Genomic DNA, 18,733 nt, shown 5'->3' on the forward strand with positions numbered 1-18,733 from the left:
TCTCAAAATAATTATTAACAATTACTTAGTTGTGAGAATTTCACTATATGCAACTCGATGTCCGTCAATTGGAAGGGCAAAGATGCTATAAAATTTAATAAATTTGAGACTCATCAAAAGCTTTTTGAAGATGATTGATAGGGGGCTTGTAGAGAATAAGTCATTACTATTGATTGATTGAATAGATTTACTAAGGTATTAAGATGAAATACCGAGAGAGCAATAACATTTTATTACTTTCAGACCTTTATTTGGTCACTTTTTTCAAGATCAAGGAGGAGGCAATGATAAAGGATGGAAATATGGAAGCTAGGTCCAATACTAAGTTGGGATTAGGTTGGGTCAAATCATTGAGCATAAGATCCAAATCAACTTATAAAATCAAACGGATCAGATTGGATTCGAATTTAGTAAATCTAGACTCAGTTGAAAAAATGTAACGGATCTAATTTTAGAACTCGATTCGGCTCATAGGCCTTTTAATGCGAGTTGAATCAGATCTAAATAGATTGGATTGGATCAAGTCATAGGTCAACCTCTCCCATTTATAGCCTTAACTCCCATGGTCTACATCTCTAACATTCTCAAAGCCAAAGGGTATATGCACAAAAATGCGAACAGCCTCAAAGTCCTGCTCTCTCCTGTCTCCTTAAATTGATTTCGTCCACCTTGATGAGCAGCAGGCCAGCAATTTCAAGTGGAGGGGGAGTATTTCTGAAAAGATTGGGCTTTTTTCCTTAGTGATTGCATTTTCATTTTAAGCTTAGTTCCAAGGGCTTGGACTATTTGGACCTGCTTGACTTCTTCTTCCCTTCTTCCTTTTTTATCTTTCAAAAGAATAATTTATTATTCTTATTTTATTATATTTACCAATGAAATTGGCAGCTTGTACTCAACTTAGCAGTGGGAATATAGATATTGAGTAACCTAATCTAATCTGAACTTGAATTCATTATATATATATATATATATATATATATATATATATATATATATATAGTAATAACCACCCCGATATGCAATAGCACTTTTTAATGCAACTTTCTTATTCCTATTCCAAACACATCCCTCCATCTCAAAAGAAGAAGAAGAAGCAGCTGCAGCAGCAGCCGCCGCCGTAGCAATAACCACCCCAATATGCAATAACACTTTCTTAATACAACTTTCTTATTCCTATTCCAAACACATCCATTCATCTCAAAAAAATAATAAAAAAAAAGGGTTCTGCAGGCAGTCCAAATCGGTTTTTATCGCCGAAATAAGACATTAAAATTTCGTTGAATTAAGGAATATGATCTAATGCAACGGAAGCAAGTAGACCGCTCTTGTAACTTGGTTACTTGATGGTGACCATCAAAGCTCGTGCAGGCTTTGTCAGTATTGACTGTGGAATGGATGCGGGCGGTAGCATCACAGATAACATTACCGGGATCGTGTACCAACCCGATACCCAATTCATAGACACCGGGATAAACTACGAAATACCCAATAGTTATTTGATCCCCCACTCCCTTCCACAGTTAGGGACTCTCAGAAGCTTTCCAGATGGAGTTCGGAATTGTTACACCATAAAGCAAGTGAACCAGGGTGAAAAGTACCTGATAATAGCTTTCTTCATGTATAGTAACTACGACGGTCAAGACAGTGCAAGCATAGGTAGCCCGCTGCAGTTTGACCTTCATCTCGGCGTCAATTACTGGAAAACGGTGAACATTACCTATCCATTCTCCGTCTATCCGGTCGAGATCATTACTGTTGCGAAGGACGATTATTTCTCAGTTTGTCTGGTGAAGACCGGGTCCGGAACTCCGTTCATATCTTCGCTTGAGTTGAGGCTTATCGACAGTGTGGATGTTTACGAGGACGTAAACCAATCCAATTCCCTCGGGCTCTCCGGTTTCGATAGACTCAATATTGGGGAAAGTCGTGGCTTAAACAGGTAATGTAACTATATTTTGGAAAAGAAACTATGCCAATATCCCGCAATCATTCACTCACAGGGGCCCAAGTAGATGGTCCCAATATACACGTGCACCCACACACACCAATAATTATAGTTTATTGCATATTTATCTTCCAAATATCACTGTATGGATAACTCGTATTTTATTTTCATTTTCCAATGTTATCCCTTTAACTATATTTTTGACAGCATCAATAATTAAATAGCCATTTTAGGTATAATTAAGTTAACTCTATACCCTCTTGTATTAATACCCCTTGAAACTAAAAAAATAGAAAATTTTTTAAGAGTATTAATACAAAGTGATGACTTAATCATTTTATTTTATTTTATTTATGACATTTAGAGGGACAAATGCCCGAAATTCTTATCATATATCCACCCCATCCTTGAAGGCTAATTCTAGGTAGAATTAAACCCCTGCTCCATTTTGCCCAAATGCCAAAAGAGCGATATCATCTTAGCCGGCATTCTCAGTTAATCCCTTCATATTTAAAATAGCTATTTTCTACTGCCAGCAACCAACAATTCGATGAGAAGGGCAACAGTACAGATATAACATGAACTAAGATGTGTGTGTGTGTGTGGTGATTTTCACGGGCAAAGATTCAACAAGTGATATTTGGAGGAGCAATTTGATTACAAATTGTCCTTTTTAGTGTATTTTTTGTTCGCAAGGCATCCTATATACTATCATATAAATACATGATGTGCTGTTCTTTAATAACATTTCACAAAGCAACATAAAAGAAGACATAATAGTTCAAACAAAAACCCTTTCCCAGGATCTTTAAGTTACATGAAGTTTTTTGTTTGTTTGTTTTTTATTTTTATTATGATCAATATTGCTCCTTTTCTTGCTTATGCAACATATTTTTCATTGCAATTATGTAAAAATTATATGAAGATAAAAATTTTGTATGCGATTTTTTGAATAAAAACTAAGTTTAGTTTAGTCATGGATCCATAATCAAATGTTATTTAACCTACAGATGAAGTTAATGGGAACGATGATTTATTTGAGTTATTAAGAATTTACTTTTATTGTTCTGTAACTATGCATAAGAGTAAGCATATGGTAGTGATAATTCATGTTGTTATATTCATTAAAATCCTTGTTTTTTAGTTTAAAAAAACAAAGAAACGATGACATATCTTGGGCCTTCATGGGACAGCATGTGGGTTGGGCGACTGGTTACTTGAGTGGTGCACACTGGCTCATTCATCATTGGTGAGGTCTATGGGTCATGATGGACTAGAAACTAGTCTGAAAATTGCAATCTTGACAAAAAAGCAAGTTAGCATATGCAATACATGATTGACATGAATAATAATGAGTAAAGGAAGAAAATTTTATTTAAAATTTAAAATTTTATATTTTTATTTCTAATTATAATTTTATAAAAGAATATTATTATTGAGTGCTGGTGACTAGGCCATCTAGCTAGTTGGTGTATTGGAGAGTTCAATAAAGTACTGTATGGATCAAGAGAGTTGACCGGAGATCTCATATACCTCCTTAACAAGTGAATGATAGTTATCAGAATTCGGATACAATGCAACTAGGTCAATCGTGCCTAATTAGTGACTAAGGAAAAGAGATTACGGTCAAACCTTTGTTCCAATGTCGGGCTTAGTCTTGAAACATCATAAACAGGGAAGCTCTCTTGATGGAGAGTGTTTGGTGGATGGCTCTCTGGTACTTAAGATAACTCTAAGGAAAATAGCAAAACTATTGTGTGAATGGCAGAGAGATAGAAACTCTAGAGCACTTAGGATAGAGAACCTACTTTAAGTTTAGGAGGTTAAGACTTAAACTTGGAGCTTAAACTTACCTGAAGAGTCTCCTTGGAGTAGTTTATGTAGGAAAGAGATGGTATCCATTGTTATGGAATCTTGCGACATGTGAATCAATCATTTTAGATAACCATTCGCATATTCGGATAATATCATGTGCATAATTTTTGGACATGCCAATTTCGTGTATCTCATCATTATAAAAACCATTTGCCATAATGAGCCAACTGTAACTAGATAGGAGGAGATTTGTGCATCTCTGTTTGCCTTTAGGCTAGCCACATGGTGAGAGCGAGTTAGCTAATGTGAAAGCTTTGTAGCATGCTCGTGGCAAACTTTGGTCAGTTGGTTCTATCATGATTGTCACAGTCAATTCCATGTATCACTTGTCTCTACTTCTAAGGCTGAGATACTTATTGGCTTGGGTAAAAGAAGTAGAAAAATTTATGAGGACGACTAGCTGAGGTGCCATGAATGCAAGTTGCAGAGTCAAACCATGGATTGCGCTACTACCACTATCCTTTCAATTTTGTTGTAGGAAACTTTTGGACACTATATTATGAGAGATGTGATGGCATCCGCATTTCTCAAAGTGACATCATGAGTGGCAAGATTTTCTATATGATGATTAGACACTTTGTCAATTGTGATTCTGGCGATGGTTCGAAGCTGAACAGCTAACTAACATATACCTAAAAATTGAATAGCTAGTTTTAAATGGCTGCATCGATCGAAGGCCTTTGAGCATATGCTTTTTCTATATTTTGACTTTTTGCTCACCAGTGCTAAGGGAAAAGAGGAAGAGTATGGCCGACCACCAATAGTAGAGACTAGTCTGCCATCTGTCTTAGTTTGTCTATCACTAGCATGTCCGTCAAAGTTTTTTTGGATGCCCTATCATTGCCATAAGTCCTTGGTGGATCCTCATTTCTTCTAGTATTTCTTTGACTTTCTCTAAGTTCTCTTTGTTTTCTTCCTCTTTTTTTTCAACTATGGAATTGCCATTAGAAGAATGGTCGATACATAATAAAAGAATAGATTAGGACTCTCTTGACTGAGCCTCCAGTGGGTTAGGTGAGGTGATGCTCGAGGTTGGTTTAGGCTCGGATATTGAGAAAAGTACCTTGAAGTAGACGATGAGTAGATCTAAGCCAAGTACCACATATCTCAGACTTTTATTCTAGAGTTGTCCGGCCCTTCTAGTCAAAAGATATATCCTTAAGAGAACCGAATTGCCCTCTATAATGAAACTCTGAAAGTAGACCTAAGACTTCTGATTTTTGTAATCATTGCTGAGCCATTGGATCAATACTAGTTGGTTCCAACCCAACTCATTCCCAATGCTTGGCAGATTATAGTTGATTTTTTACCTCTCTACCCTCTATAAGTTTGTCCCAACCATGGGGCTGTTCCAAGTCTTTTTTCAAGTGAAAATGCACTCTTGGAGGAAAGGTTGGTAGTACCTTTATTGTTGGAAAGGTTACAATATCCTTCTTTATGGTCCTTCCTCTATTCATGCTTGGAGGGGTCAATTTTTTTTCATCACCTCAATGGATCCATGGGACTTCATGATACAATAGAGGACATCGAGGAAGAAGGCATTAAGCCTCTATACCCTTTTGTCAGACAAGAAGGAGGAGGCGGTCAATGCTCTTAGGAAATCAAAGCTCTATCTTATACTGAGTTGCTCTATGATGAGGCCTCGGCAAATATCAACATCCGGCCCACTTCTTTTAAGGTTAACCTTCTTTGTTCATACCTTTTTATCCTTCAAAAATTGTAGCTTGATTGTTTAATCAATTGGCCTGATTTTGTATAGATGAAGTTTGATTTCAATAGCCTCATGCTTGAAATAGCTAAGAGTGCTCCTCCTAAGTGGAAGCTTAGCAACAATAAGGTTAGCCCATCGATAAGGATGAAAGTAAGGAAAAATGAGCCGAGTTCAACTTAAATTAGTGAAGGATGTCCATCTAAGGTGAAGGTGGAAGCCTTAATTTCTACTCACCCATCCACTTTGGCAGCTTCTTTAAGGGCCCTTGAGGGTATACTTCCTCCTTTGCTTATGGGCCCAACTTTGGATTTGGCAGTTGATGTCAAGCTTGTAAAGGTGCTAGTTGTCATCGAGGAAGCCATCTCTACCTTGGAATTAACTAGCTTCCATCCTAGAATGAGCTTCAAACTCGAGTGCCTAGATCTTGATTGCATCGACCTCATAGCAGGCTCTAGGAGCATGATTTTCTAGTAGCTACCATCTTCATCTTAAGAGACTGAGCTAGATATTTTTTTGCCAACATAGTCACTTAGACCTATAGACTTTGTTCTCAATAGTCCTAAGCTCATAGGATAAATGGTGAGAGGGGTGATTCTTCCTCAAGTTGTGATGTTTCTTCAAAACTTGACAATGAATCAAGTCATTGATTCAACATGCACTACCGTGGTTGAGATAAGTTCTATAGATTGAGAGTTGTCGTGGAAGCCTAATTGTTCTTTGTTAACTCTATCATTTATTCTATAGACCTTTTATGCAATCCATTGTTTAGCGGCCATCATTTTGGGCTATCAAGAGAGTGGAGATGGTGGAGCATAAGATTCACAAGATAGAGTGAGGGAGAGCTATGACTAAGTGAGATCATGCTATTGCCTAGGATGCCAAAGAGAGCACCAAGAAAACAGACTCATATCGCTCTCGGGAAAAAGGATGACTTCAAAAGAGCTCATGTTGAAACCAAGAGAAGGCTGGAGGAATCCAAGTAGGAAGTAGAGAAAATAGCAACCAAATTAAAGAAGAGGTTGCTTGTCTTCAAAAGGCTCTTCGAGTTATAAATGACCAAACTTTAGTTGCTAAAAATAAACTAGCCTAAGCTAAAAACTAAATAGCACAAGCCAAGGAAGAGCTTTTCAAATTTGAAGATATAGCTACCTAGATTAAGGAGAGAGCTATTCACGTAGAGAATAAGTTTGCTCAATTTGAAGAAAAGGCTACTTGAGTCAAGGAAGAAGCTGCTCAGATTGATGAGAAGGCCACTCAAGCTGAAGAGGAGCCTACTCTGGTTGAGGAGAGAGCAACCTAAGCCATCAAGAAAGGCACTAAGGCCAAAAAGAGGATGACACAAGCTAAAGAAGTGGCTCAGTAGGTTGTCATGGAGTTTATAAGCTTTGGAAAGTTTTGCAATGAGCTGCATTAGGCCTCCTAAGATTCTTTCAAGAAAGACTTTCAATTTTGTAAGGATAAGTTTGTTGGTCTACTCTCAAAGGCCAACCTCAGTTAATTTACCCTTCTGGGTTCATCCTTAGGTGGAGATGAGGAAGAAGAAGATGGTGGAGAAGAAGGAGGGCATAGATTAGTAGCTCATTCATAATGAGCATGATTTTGTCGCTCGTTCGTCAAGAGCATTTTGTATTTTCTCGTGTAATCTCTTCCTTATGCATTGAAATGTTCCTTTTATCTTTTATTTGAGTTTTGTGCCAAGTATTCTATTCCGAATGGTGGATTTGTAGACTTAGCTAAAATTCTGCTAGGTCCTTTGGGTCATTCAAAATAGGTCAATACTTTGGTTGGTAGACCTAGTGTAGATCGGTATTCAAACCAATATAAGTCTGCTTAGTTAATCAATACACCCAATTCTTTGTGGCAAGTATGTAGATGTCTTAAGCTGAATTCAGATATGGCTTGTGCCCTAGCTACAGTAGGATCGGGATTATACATCTAGAGTTGTTTCTCAGTATCCTTGTTTTGCCTCAAGAATGTGTGGATGATGTCAAGCTTGCTCATCATGTAGTTCTAAGGAATAACTTTTAGGTTCATCACTTGATACAGATCTTACTTGGATGTTGTGCTATCTTTATGAGGTTAATAACTCTAGGCAATGACAATTTGGAAGGTGAATTGCATGGCATGTCTTCTAAGTGGGTATTTGAACCGTCGAAGGCTCAAAGCGTTCGACATGTGGCTAGCCATCAAAAAGGATATCTTGATCTTGACCATTCAAGAACTATATAAAAGAAGAGAGAGGTTGCCACTTGTGCATAAATTAGCTTCTATTTTTCTCCCTTCATCTTCTCCAATTCTTCACCCATTGTTGCTGCCATAAGATATCCTGATTTATACAAGGGGACTAGGAAAAGATTCTTTAGCTAGTTCTTTACACTGCTTTGCTCATCTCAAGCATCTTAACCCTCAATTAGTAGCATCTCCATTAATTTCTTATCTTTAAGGGCATAATGTAGCATTATCAAGTAGGTACTTGGTCGTCTTAGATTTCTCGTACACCATTTGCACTTGGAAACCAAATCAACAGATAATAAGTGGAAACAATAACATGCAAGGTGTTTAGGCTGGATTGTCCTAGTATTACATTGTAGGCCAAAGTGACCTTGATGACTAAGAAATCAAGCGTCAAAGTAGTCTAGCACGGTGCTTGTCTAGCAGTAACAGGAAAGGAGATGATACCTTCCATGGAGATCAGGTCTATTGAGAACCTAACCAAAACAGAATTGATCTTTCAAAATCAATTCTTTGACAAGTTCATTTTATAAAAAGTATCATAAAATAAGATATCTATTGAGCTTTCATTGTCAACCAAAATTTATTTTACATCATAGTTTGCAATGGTGACAAAAACTACAATAGTGTCATTGTCGGGAGTCTGGAAGTTCTTAACATCAATATTTTGAAAGAAAATGATCTCATTTGACCTCTACCTCTTCGCAATTGGGCTTCCTATCTGGGCTATCTGAATATAAATCTATGTAGTCAAGCTTGTTCCACCCACCAGTCATCCAAGATGACATTATTGATTCCATAATTGATCGATTATCAATCTGCAGCTCAAGGGTAGGTTGTCCCTAACCTAAATCACCTCGATCTTATCGATGAATGATGTAGGCACCAAAGAAGCCTTGCTTGATGAGGTCTCAATTTCATTTTTTAACCAATAACAGTCCTCAGTATTATGCCCGTAGTCATGGTGGAAGTGGCAAAACTTGCTTGTATCCTCGCAAGCATTCGACCTCATCTTCTTTGGACACCTAACAAACTCTCGATTCTTGATCTTCATAGGAATCTATCTTCAAGAAGCATTAAAAGGTATGTACTTTCAAGCTTTTGAGGAGGATTTTTTATTGGCAAGAGTTCTTCCCATCTTTGTTGAGCTTCTTATAGGGCTCACTCAAGTCATCACTAGCATACTTATTCTTTTGCTTGCTGACCTTCACATTGCAATGATCTACCATGGTCTTTTCAACATTGATATACTTATCAGAGGGGCTAGGAGCTTATTAGAGTCCTTCGAGAATCTCTTTTCTAGAGAGAAGAGGAATTGGCTTATTTTCCGCATTAAAATGGCTATCATAGTCTTGAAGGGACTCATCTCCCTTTGTTTGATGGTGAAGAGGGTGACAGAGTTCTTCTGCTTCTCTTATACTAGGCGGCAAATATTTTTCTAAACTCCTCAAAGAAGTAAAATGGAGCTCGATTGAAGCCTGACATACCATATCCAGATTGCCTTTTGGAGAGTAGCTAGGAAGGCTTTGCATATCACTAAATCGATTGCTCCCTAAAGCATCATAAAAGCCTTGAAGCTCTATAAATGATCCAAAAGGCTGATGATGTCATCATAGGTCTCGAGCTATCGCATCTTGAATCAAAGAAGAATGGATTTTTCCATGATCTTTGCTGAAAATGAGGGCTTGGTGAACTCTAAGTTGTTCCCAAGCCCACCCCAATGTTGTTGCAATTCTTCGAGGTACTAATCTACCTCCTCCAACTCATGGTTGATGTCCACCATCCTCTTGGAGCCGTATAGATCGGCAGGGAGAAGAATGTCCTATCATGGAATCCTCCTATGAAGATGAAGTGCTAGAGGATAAGTACATTTTCCTCATCCTAGGCTCCATGAATGAGAGTGATGGCTATGAGCCATCTTCTTCAAGCTTTGTGGACTAGAAGTTTGGCAGTGCGCTCTAAGCTTCAATGAGGGGATCAATGACTATAGGGTGCTTTTCCAAAGCTTAGAGGGCAGGAGTGTTGGCTTCACTATGAAATTTGCAGAGGAAAGTGTTGGCTTGCTTGCATTGAAACTCCATAATCACCTGACTCACAAGCCTCCTGATGCTACTGCTGCATTGAGGGTTGGCGGCAACTTATTGCATGCTCTAAATGAGCATAATGAGTGCCTAATCGTACTATAGGAGTATCTGAAATTGCTTGGTGGTGATTGTCAAAACCGCCTGCATATCCACTGAAGGTAGAGCTGTTGTCAGAATCGAATCTTCCCTTATTGATCATAGATCATAGAAGTAGTAGCAAGGATGGAAGCAAAAGCTTCTTGGTGGATCAGATCAAGCCTAGAAGAACCCTAGGTGTGAGGAAGAAAAGAGGAAAAACATGAGAAAGGGAGAGAGAGAGAGAGAAGTTAGGGAGAAAAGGCTTCTATTCTGATTCCATTCTATCAAAATTATATACATGGTCAATTTGATCTAAACCAAAAACTCCCCTAGCTAATCCAATTTGGTACAATTTTCAAGCCCATGTATACCCATGTCTTGCCTTGCACACCTATTAGACTAAACCCCTAAACCCCTAGTCTAATCATTGGATTAGCTCTTTAAGACCTCCAAAATCAAGGTCTTAAGTCACTAGAATTAAACCCAATTCTAGCTCAAACCAAAATCCCGTAAGTCTTTGGTTCGTGCCATCCAGCTGGCTCTGTCTGGGTCCGAACTAGCCCTAGCATACCTTCTGCAGCGTGCCAGGACATGCTACTTTCTATTCTCTTATTAGAGCCAGCTTTCTCAGGATTTGAGCCAGCTCAACCTACAGTCGAGCCAGCTCGATAGTTGTGCCATCCATTGGTACCAAAAATATAGCTCTTTGTCTGCTATTTGAGCCAGCTCTCTCAGAACTCGAGCCGACTTGACTGCTGGCTAATGCTTCTGATGCTTTCTTCACATTTTGTCATTTCTTCATCAATTTTTAAGGCTTGAAAGCACCACACTTGAGCTCATAATCTCCATCGTGGTGCTCCTAAGTCCTTGTGAACTCAGTCCTATCCATCAGTCTCATCAGTGCCATATAATAGTGAAAGCTACCTCGTGGAAATATTTTCATGAGTACATCAACTAGATTCTCCTTGGTGTGAACTTTCACCAGCTCCACTTCACCATCTTCCACAAGCTCTTTGATTCGATGGTACCTGATGTCAATGTGCTTCATTCTTGTATGATAAACGATGTTCTATGCAAGCAATAAAGCACTCTGATTGTCAAAATGTACTCTGACAGCCTCCTGTGGGAAGTCTATCTCCAAAACCAAGTCCTTTAACCATAGGGCTTCTTTCACTACCTTTGTGATTCTAATGTACTTTACTTCTGTAGTAGACAAGGTCGCTATGGGTTGTAAGCAAGATCTCCATGAGAGTGGACCTCCATATAGGCTAAACACAAAATCTATCGTTGAATACCGAGTATCCACATCTCCATCAAAATCTACATCTACAAATCCTTCTATTACCTCTTGAGCCTCTTTGGATATGTTGGAGTGTCCATCAGCACCTCCTTGCTGACCATAATAAATACCAACTCCAACTATACTAGCCAAGTATCTGAAAATAACTTTCAATGCTTTCCAATACTCCCTACCAAACTACGCTATAAATCTGCTCACCTGACTCACTGCATGGGCTATATCCAGCCTACAACACACCATAGAGTACATAATGCTCCCCACACCAGAGGCATATGGTATTCTCTCCATCTCCTTAGCCTCCATCTCAATCTTTGGCGACATAGTCTTCGAGAGTCTGAGGTGCCCGGCAAATGGCAGCTTTGTCAGTTTAGCATCCTTCATTCCGTATCTCTCCAAAATCTTCTTTATGTAGCCTCCATGAGATAAGTGCAACAACCCCTTAGATCTATCTCTATGATCTCCATACCTAAAATCTTTTATGTAGGCCCCAAGTCCTTCATCTCAAACTTCTGAGACAAAACTTCTTCCAACTCCTGTACAACTTTTTTACTCTTGCATGCAATCAAAATATCATCTACATACAAAAATATATCATAAATCTATCATCTAGAGATCTAACATATACACATGGGACATAATCACATCTGAAAAGGCCAATGCTCCTCACATAAGTGTCAAATTGCTGGTACCACTGTCTAAGAGACTACTTTAATCCGTACAGTGATTTCTTCAGTAAACAAATTATTCCATCTGATCCAGATTCTCTAAATCCCTTTGACTGCTCCATATAAATGCTCTCCTCCAAATGATCATGAAGAAATGCCATCTTAACATTCATCTGCTCTAATTTCATATCCTGTGCTACTACAATACTCAACAGCACCCTAATAGATGTATACCTGATGATCAAAGAGAATACCTCTGTATAATCAACTCTTTCTCTCTGTGAGTATCTTTTGACTACTAACCTAGCTTTGTACCTCATTCCACCTTTCTCTGAAGATGTCTCTTTTCTAGTATAAACCCATTTGGATCCAATGGGTCGAGCATCCTCTAGTAGATCCACCAACTGCCATGTCCGATTCTTCTTGAGAGACTCCATCTCCTCCATCATGGCCTGCATCTATGAATCCCGAATCAGACTCTCCATGACCTCTTCAAAGGTCTCTGGATTACCAGTAGTGATGAAAGCATAGAAAATCATCTTATCAATGCCATATCTCATCGGTTTATGAACAATGCGCTTCGACTTGTGCAGTGCCACTCTTCTTGCTATATCCTACAAGTCTGCTGCCTGTGGTTGTCTCTGTACCTTTTTTTGGACAATATCCTCTCCTTGCTGATCCTCCACAGGTGTATGATCATGTTTTTCCAACTCCACCTCAAATTGAACATGTTTCAAGCTCGAAGTTGATGGCAAATCATCTCACTGCGAGTGTTGCTCACTACTGCCTTGAACTATCTTTCCTGCTCCATCTGTACTTCTCAGCTTCTTCAAGATATTCTTTTCATCAAAGATCACATCCCTGCTGATGACACACTTCTGAAAATATGAATTCCATACTAAGTAACCCTTCACACCTGTAGGATACCCGATGAAGATCATCTTTTGTGACTTTGGATCCAACTTGCTTTGTTCGGCTTCCTCCACCAAAGCATAAGCCGGAGAGTCGAACACTTTTAAATGGCCAAGCTCCATCTTTTTTTCACTCCAGACTGCCTCTAAAAGTCTCCTATTGAGTGATCTATGAGAAAATCTGTTAACAAAGAAATAAGTAAATATTAGAGCATCACCCCAAAAAGACTTGGGCAGTGATGCTTGCAGCCTCAAGCTCCTAGCCTTCTCAGTTAGTGTTCTGTTCATCCTCTTTGCAATACCATTTTGCTGAGGGATCATCCTCACTGTGTCATGATGCTTAATGCCATTTTTTTCATAGTATCTTCTAAACTCCAGACTTGTATACTCTCCTCCATTATCAGACCTTAAACACTTCACTGATTGTCTTATCTTCTTCTCCACCTCAGCTCTCTAGATCTTAAATCAGGCAAATATTTTTGATTTTTTTCTGATTAGATACACCCAAACTCTCCTGGAGAAGTCATCTATAAAGGTGACAAAGTATCTAGCTCTATCCCAAGCTACAACAGATGCCGGTCTCCATATCTCTGAGTGAACAAGCTCCAAAATAGCTTTACTCCACTTGAAACTACTAGCAAACTTCACTCGGTGCTATTTGCCGTAGATGCAAGGCTCATAAAGATCATTGCCTTCCTTCTTAAGTGCTAAAATCAGTCCTCTCCTACTCAATTCCGTGAGCCTTTGATCACTCATGTGACCCATACGATAGTGCCACAGTTGGTAGGCAAGCTGCTCCTCCTGTGCTGCTGCAGAAGCCTCTGCACTGTCGATAACTACAAGCCTTCCATCTTATATAGCTTATTGGTCAATCTTCTCCCTTTCATCACCACCAAAGCATCCTTAGATATTTTCAAATACCCACTCCTTGGCTGACAATTAAAAGCATATCTCTACTTTTCTAAGTAACCTAAGGATATCAAATTCTTCTTCAATTCCGGTACATGCTTTACATTGATAAATATTTATTTGATTCCATCATACATTTTCATCTTGATAGCACTAACACCAGCCACTCTACATGGGTGATCATCTCCAAAACTCATACTACCACTATCTGATTTCTTATACGAAGCAAACTAATCATGATGTGCACTATAGTGGTAGGAACATGTTGAATCAAGTGTCCAATGACTATCAAACTCTGTTGTCTTATCTGATACTACCAGTACATTATTTCCAGTGTCTTCAGATAATAGGGCACCACTCCCACTGGTCGATCCAATCTTGCCCTTCTTTTTCTTATTCTTCAGAAGTGGGCAATTCCTCCTTAGATGATCAAGCTGATGATACTTGTAGCATTTCACAGCCTTCAAATTTTTTTGAGATTTTGATCTGCCCTTAGACTTATCTCGAATCCTCTCCTTAGGTCTCCTTTGCATCTCATCATAACAAGCATCTCTGAGTTAGGGCTACCTTTACATAGCTTTTTTTGCTGCTCATTTGACCTAAGAACTCCAACCACTTTCTCAAAATTCAGAGTCTCTTTCCTATATATCAAAGTAGTGATGAGATCATTATAAGAAACTGGCAACGAACACAACAACAGAAGAGCTCTATCTTCCTCATCTATCTTCACATCAAAGCTCATGACATCCGAGCAAACTTGATTGAATTTTTAGATGTGGACAATCAGATCTCTTCCTTCAGGCATCCTCAAACTATATAGTTGATTTTTCAGCCATAACTTATTTGTCGTGTTCTTGCTCATATATGTGCTCTCAAGCTTCTTCCAGAGCCCTTTCGATGTGGTCTCTATGTTAATCTGAGGCAAAATCTCATTAGCAAGACACATTCTAATTATGCTAAAAGTTATTTCCTTCAATTTCTCCTAATCTTCAACAAAAATCTTTTTAGGTCTATCCCTAGTCATGATCTTGTAAATTCTGTTCTGAACTAACAGATCCTTTATCATTTACTGCCAAAGGATAAAATTTTTCATGCCATCAAACTTTTCAAAGTTTGCCTTAAGGGTGCTTGATGTCATTCCATACAAATTTCAATTCTAACACAAGGAATACTCACAAATTTTATGTAATTCTGGATAAAACAAGGCAGATTACTCAAGATCAAGATAGATCCTTATCTAAATCAGGCATCCAAGATCTTTTCTCCATCAGATCTGTTGGGTATAAAATATCCATAGCCGAAGTCCTCAGCAGAATCGACTACATGACAACTCCACCCGGACTACGGGAGTCGGGCTCCGTCACCGACAATTTCAACAGCGAGTAGACTCCGCCCGGACTCCAACAGAAGCCGGGCTTCGTCCTCAACTCCAACAGCTGCAAGCAGCCTTCGTCCGGACTCCTACGGGAGCCGGACTCCACCGACAACATCAATCGCAAGCGGACTCCGTCCGGACTCCTACGGGAGCCAGACTCCGTCCTCAACTCCGACGGCTACAGACAGACTGTGTCCGGACTCCGTCCGGACTCCTACGGGAGTCGGACTCCACCAACAACTCCAATAACTGCAGACAGACTGCATCCGGACTCCTACGGGAGTCGGACTCCGCCAACAACTACAACCTCAAGTGGACTCCGCCCGGACTCCTACGGGAGCCGGACTCCGTCCTCAACTCCAACCGCTGGTAAGCCCCTGTCCGGACTCCTACGGGAGCCGGATCTCTCCTTTGACTCTAATTGCAGGGAAACTTCGTTCGGACTCCTATGGGAGTCGGACTCCATCCTCAACTCCGACGACTACAGACAGACAGTGTCCGGACTCCGTCCGGACTCCTACGGGAGCCGGACTCCACCGACAACGTCAACCGCAAGCGGACTCCGCCCGGACTCCAACAGGAGCCGGGCTTCATCCTCAACTCCAACAGCGGCAAGCAGCCTTCGTCCGGACTCCTACGGGAGCCGGACTCCGCCAACAACTCCAATAACTGCAGACAGAATGCATCCGGACTCCTACGGGAGCCGGACTCCGCCAACAACTACAACCTCAAGTGGACTCCGCCCGGACTCCTACGGGAGTCGGACTCCGTCCTCAACTCCAACCACTGGTAAGCCCCTGTCCGGACTCCTACGGGAGCCGGATCTCTCCTTTGACTCTAATTGCAGGGAGACTTCATCCGGACTCCTACGGGAGCCGGACTCCGTCCTCAACTCTGACGGCTACAGACAGACTGTGTCCGGACTCCTACGGGAGCCAGACTCCACTGACAACGTCAACCGCAAGCGGACTCCGCCCGGACTCCAATAGGAGCCGGGCTTCGTCCTCAACTCCAACAGCGGCAAGCAGCCTTCGTCCGGACTCCTACGGGAGCCGGACTCTACCAACAACTCCAATAACTGCAGACAGACTGCATCCGAACTCCTACGGGAGCCGGACTCCGCCAACAACTGCAACCTCAAGTGGACTCCGCCCGGACTCCTACGGGAGCCGAACTCCGTCCTCAACTCCAACCGCTGGTAAGCCCCTGTCCGGACTCCTACGGGAGCCGGACTCCATCCTCAACTCCGACGGCTACAGACAGACTGTGTCCGGACTTCGTCCGGACTCCTACGGGAGCCGGACTCCACCGACAACGTCAACCGCAAGCGGACTCCGCCCGGACTCCAACAGGAGCCGGGCTTCGTCCTCAACTCCAACAGCGGCAAGCAGCCTTCGTCCGGACTCCTACGGGAGCCGGACTCCGCCGACAACATCAACCGCAACCGGACTCCGTCCGGACTCCTACGGGAGCCGGACTCCGCCAACAACTCCAATAGCTGCAGACAGACTGCATCCGGACTCCTACGGGAGCCGGACTCCGCCAACAACTACAACCTCAAGTGGACTCCACCCGGACTCCTACGGGAACCGGGCTCCGTCCATAACGTCAGCTGCTGGTAAGCCATGTCCTGACTCCTACGGAAGCCGGACTCTGTATCTGATTTAGATTGCAGGGGATTCACCCGGACTCCCACGGGAGCCGGGCTCCACCCACGACCCCAATCGCAAGGAGGACTCCACCCGGACCCCTACGGGGGCCGAACTCCGACCGCTGCCGAGCTTCAGCCAGCAGATCTGCACTCCCAGGCCACAATCACGGCCACGATCCTGCTCCACTTCCTGCGGCGGACTCCGCGCAGCTCCATCACTCCCTGACAGGCCGCAGTAACGGTCGCAACACTGCTCCACTCCCTACGACGGATCCCACGCCCACGCGGCTCCATTACTACCTGACAGGCCACGATAAACGGCCGCGATCCTGCTCCACCTCCTGCAACGGATATCGCACAATTCTCCCATCCACTGGCAAGATGCGACAGCATCCGCGCCCCACTTCCCGCGGCAGATTCCACGTGGCACGCCCTAGTGATGGCCACGGGTCTACTCCACTACTCTTCGCAGCAAATCCCGCCTGACCCTGGGCAGCCCACTACCAGGCGGTTACAAACGTCGCCATCAATCCGTTACCTCCCCCGCCTATAAAAAGGGGGACCCAGATACGTTATTTTATAAGCTCATTTTTCATACCAAAACTCTGCTAAATTCTCCGTTCGAGCACTCCATTCTTGTTGAGGCAGAGAACTGACTTGAGCGTCGGAGGGTCTTGCCGGAGCAACCCCACCTCCGGTTTAGACTTCCTTTGCAGGTTCCGACGGCGACCGCGACTTCTCCGACTCCAACTTCTCCGGCGCAAGCGGATTTTTGCACCAACAGGATTGGCGCTAGAGGAAGGGGCCTGTGTCTTCGCAGTACCCTTGTTCTTAAAGGAGCGTTCAACGGAGCCGCCTCCGATCGTCTCTCCGACACCCACTCTTTATTTTCCCCCACGGGATCCACACTCAATGCCTCCACGCAAGGTGTCCACACGACGATCCACGGCCTCCGCGGCCAGATCTCAGGCTCCGACCTCCCCTCCTGTTTCTCAACCTCCTCCTCCTCCTCCTCCGGCAGCGGCGGTCGGCGCGGAGCAGTTTGACTTGCTGGCGCAGCAGGTCAGAGGCCTCGTCGAAGCTGTGCAAGCAATGCAGCAGCAGCAGCCGCAGGCGTCAGCGCACCCGGAAAGGGCATCGCCAGAATGCCAGAACCCGGCGGCGGGGCAGGCCACCTGGGCCAGCCGCCCCATCCTTCCTGGAAAAACAAACCCAAGGGTAGTGAGCCCTCAATCGGACCACGACTCCACCCTTGGAAGATCCCTGCCCCCGTTCTGCCAGAGGACCCTCGAGACTCGAAGTCGCGAGGATTTTCTGGACCGGAGGCTCCAAGAGATGAACCGGCGGATTGAAGAACTCCGCCATGCGCCCCCCGCTTATGGTGAGGATATTTGTACCGACCCTCCCTTCTCCCAAATGATCATGCAGGAACCGATCCCGCCAAACTTCAAGCTTCCCCAGTTCGAAAGCTACGACGGGACTTCGGACCCGATTGATCATCTGGAGGCCTTCCGGACGATGATGCTTCTTCACGGTGCTCCTGACGCCATCCTATGCCGGGCTTTCCCATCTACTTTGAAGGGAGCAGCGAGGAACTGGTACTCGGCTTTAAAACCAGGTACCATCTTTTTCTTCGATCAAATGAGCCACCAATTTGTGGCCCATTTTGTCAGCAGCCGGCATCCCCGGAAGGGTTCGGAGTCCCTCATCAACATCAAGCAGAGGGAAGGGGAGTCCATACGGGCCTACATCAACCGCTTCAACATTGCAGTGTTGGAAGTCCGAAACTTGGACCAATCAGTTGCCATGGCCGCCCTAAAGGGCGGCCTTCAGAAGAATGATCTTTTGTTTTCCCTGGAGAAGAAGTATCCCAGGGATTTCGCTGATTTGCTGGCTCGGGCTGAGGGATACGCCCGAGCGGAAGAAGCCTTCAAGATGAAGGATGAAGAGACAGCAAGGGAGCGGCAAGCGGGAGATTCGAGTAAACCCGCAGTTGA

The sequence above is a fragment of the Elaeis guineensis genome, chromosome 1 (assembly GCF_000442705.2).
Source record: "Elaeis guineensis isolate ETL-2024a chromosome 1, EG11, whole genome shotgun sequence".
Classification (NCBI taxonomy): domain Eukaryota; kingdom Viridiplantae; phylum Streptophyta; class Magnoliopsida; order Arecales; family Arecaceae; genus Elaeis; species Elaeis guineensis.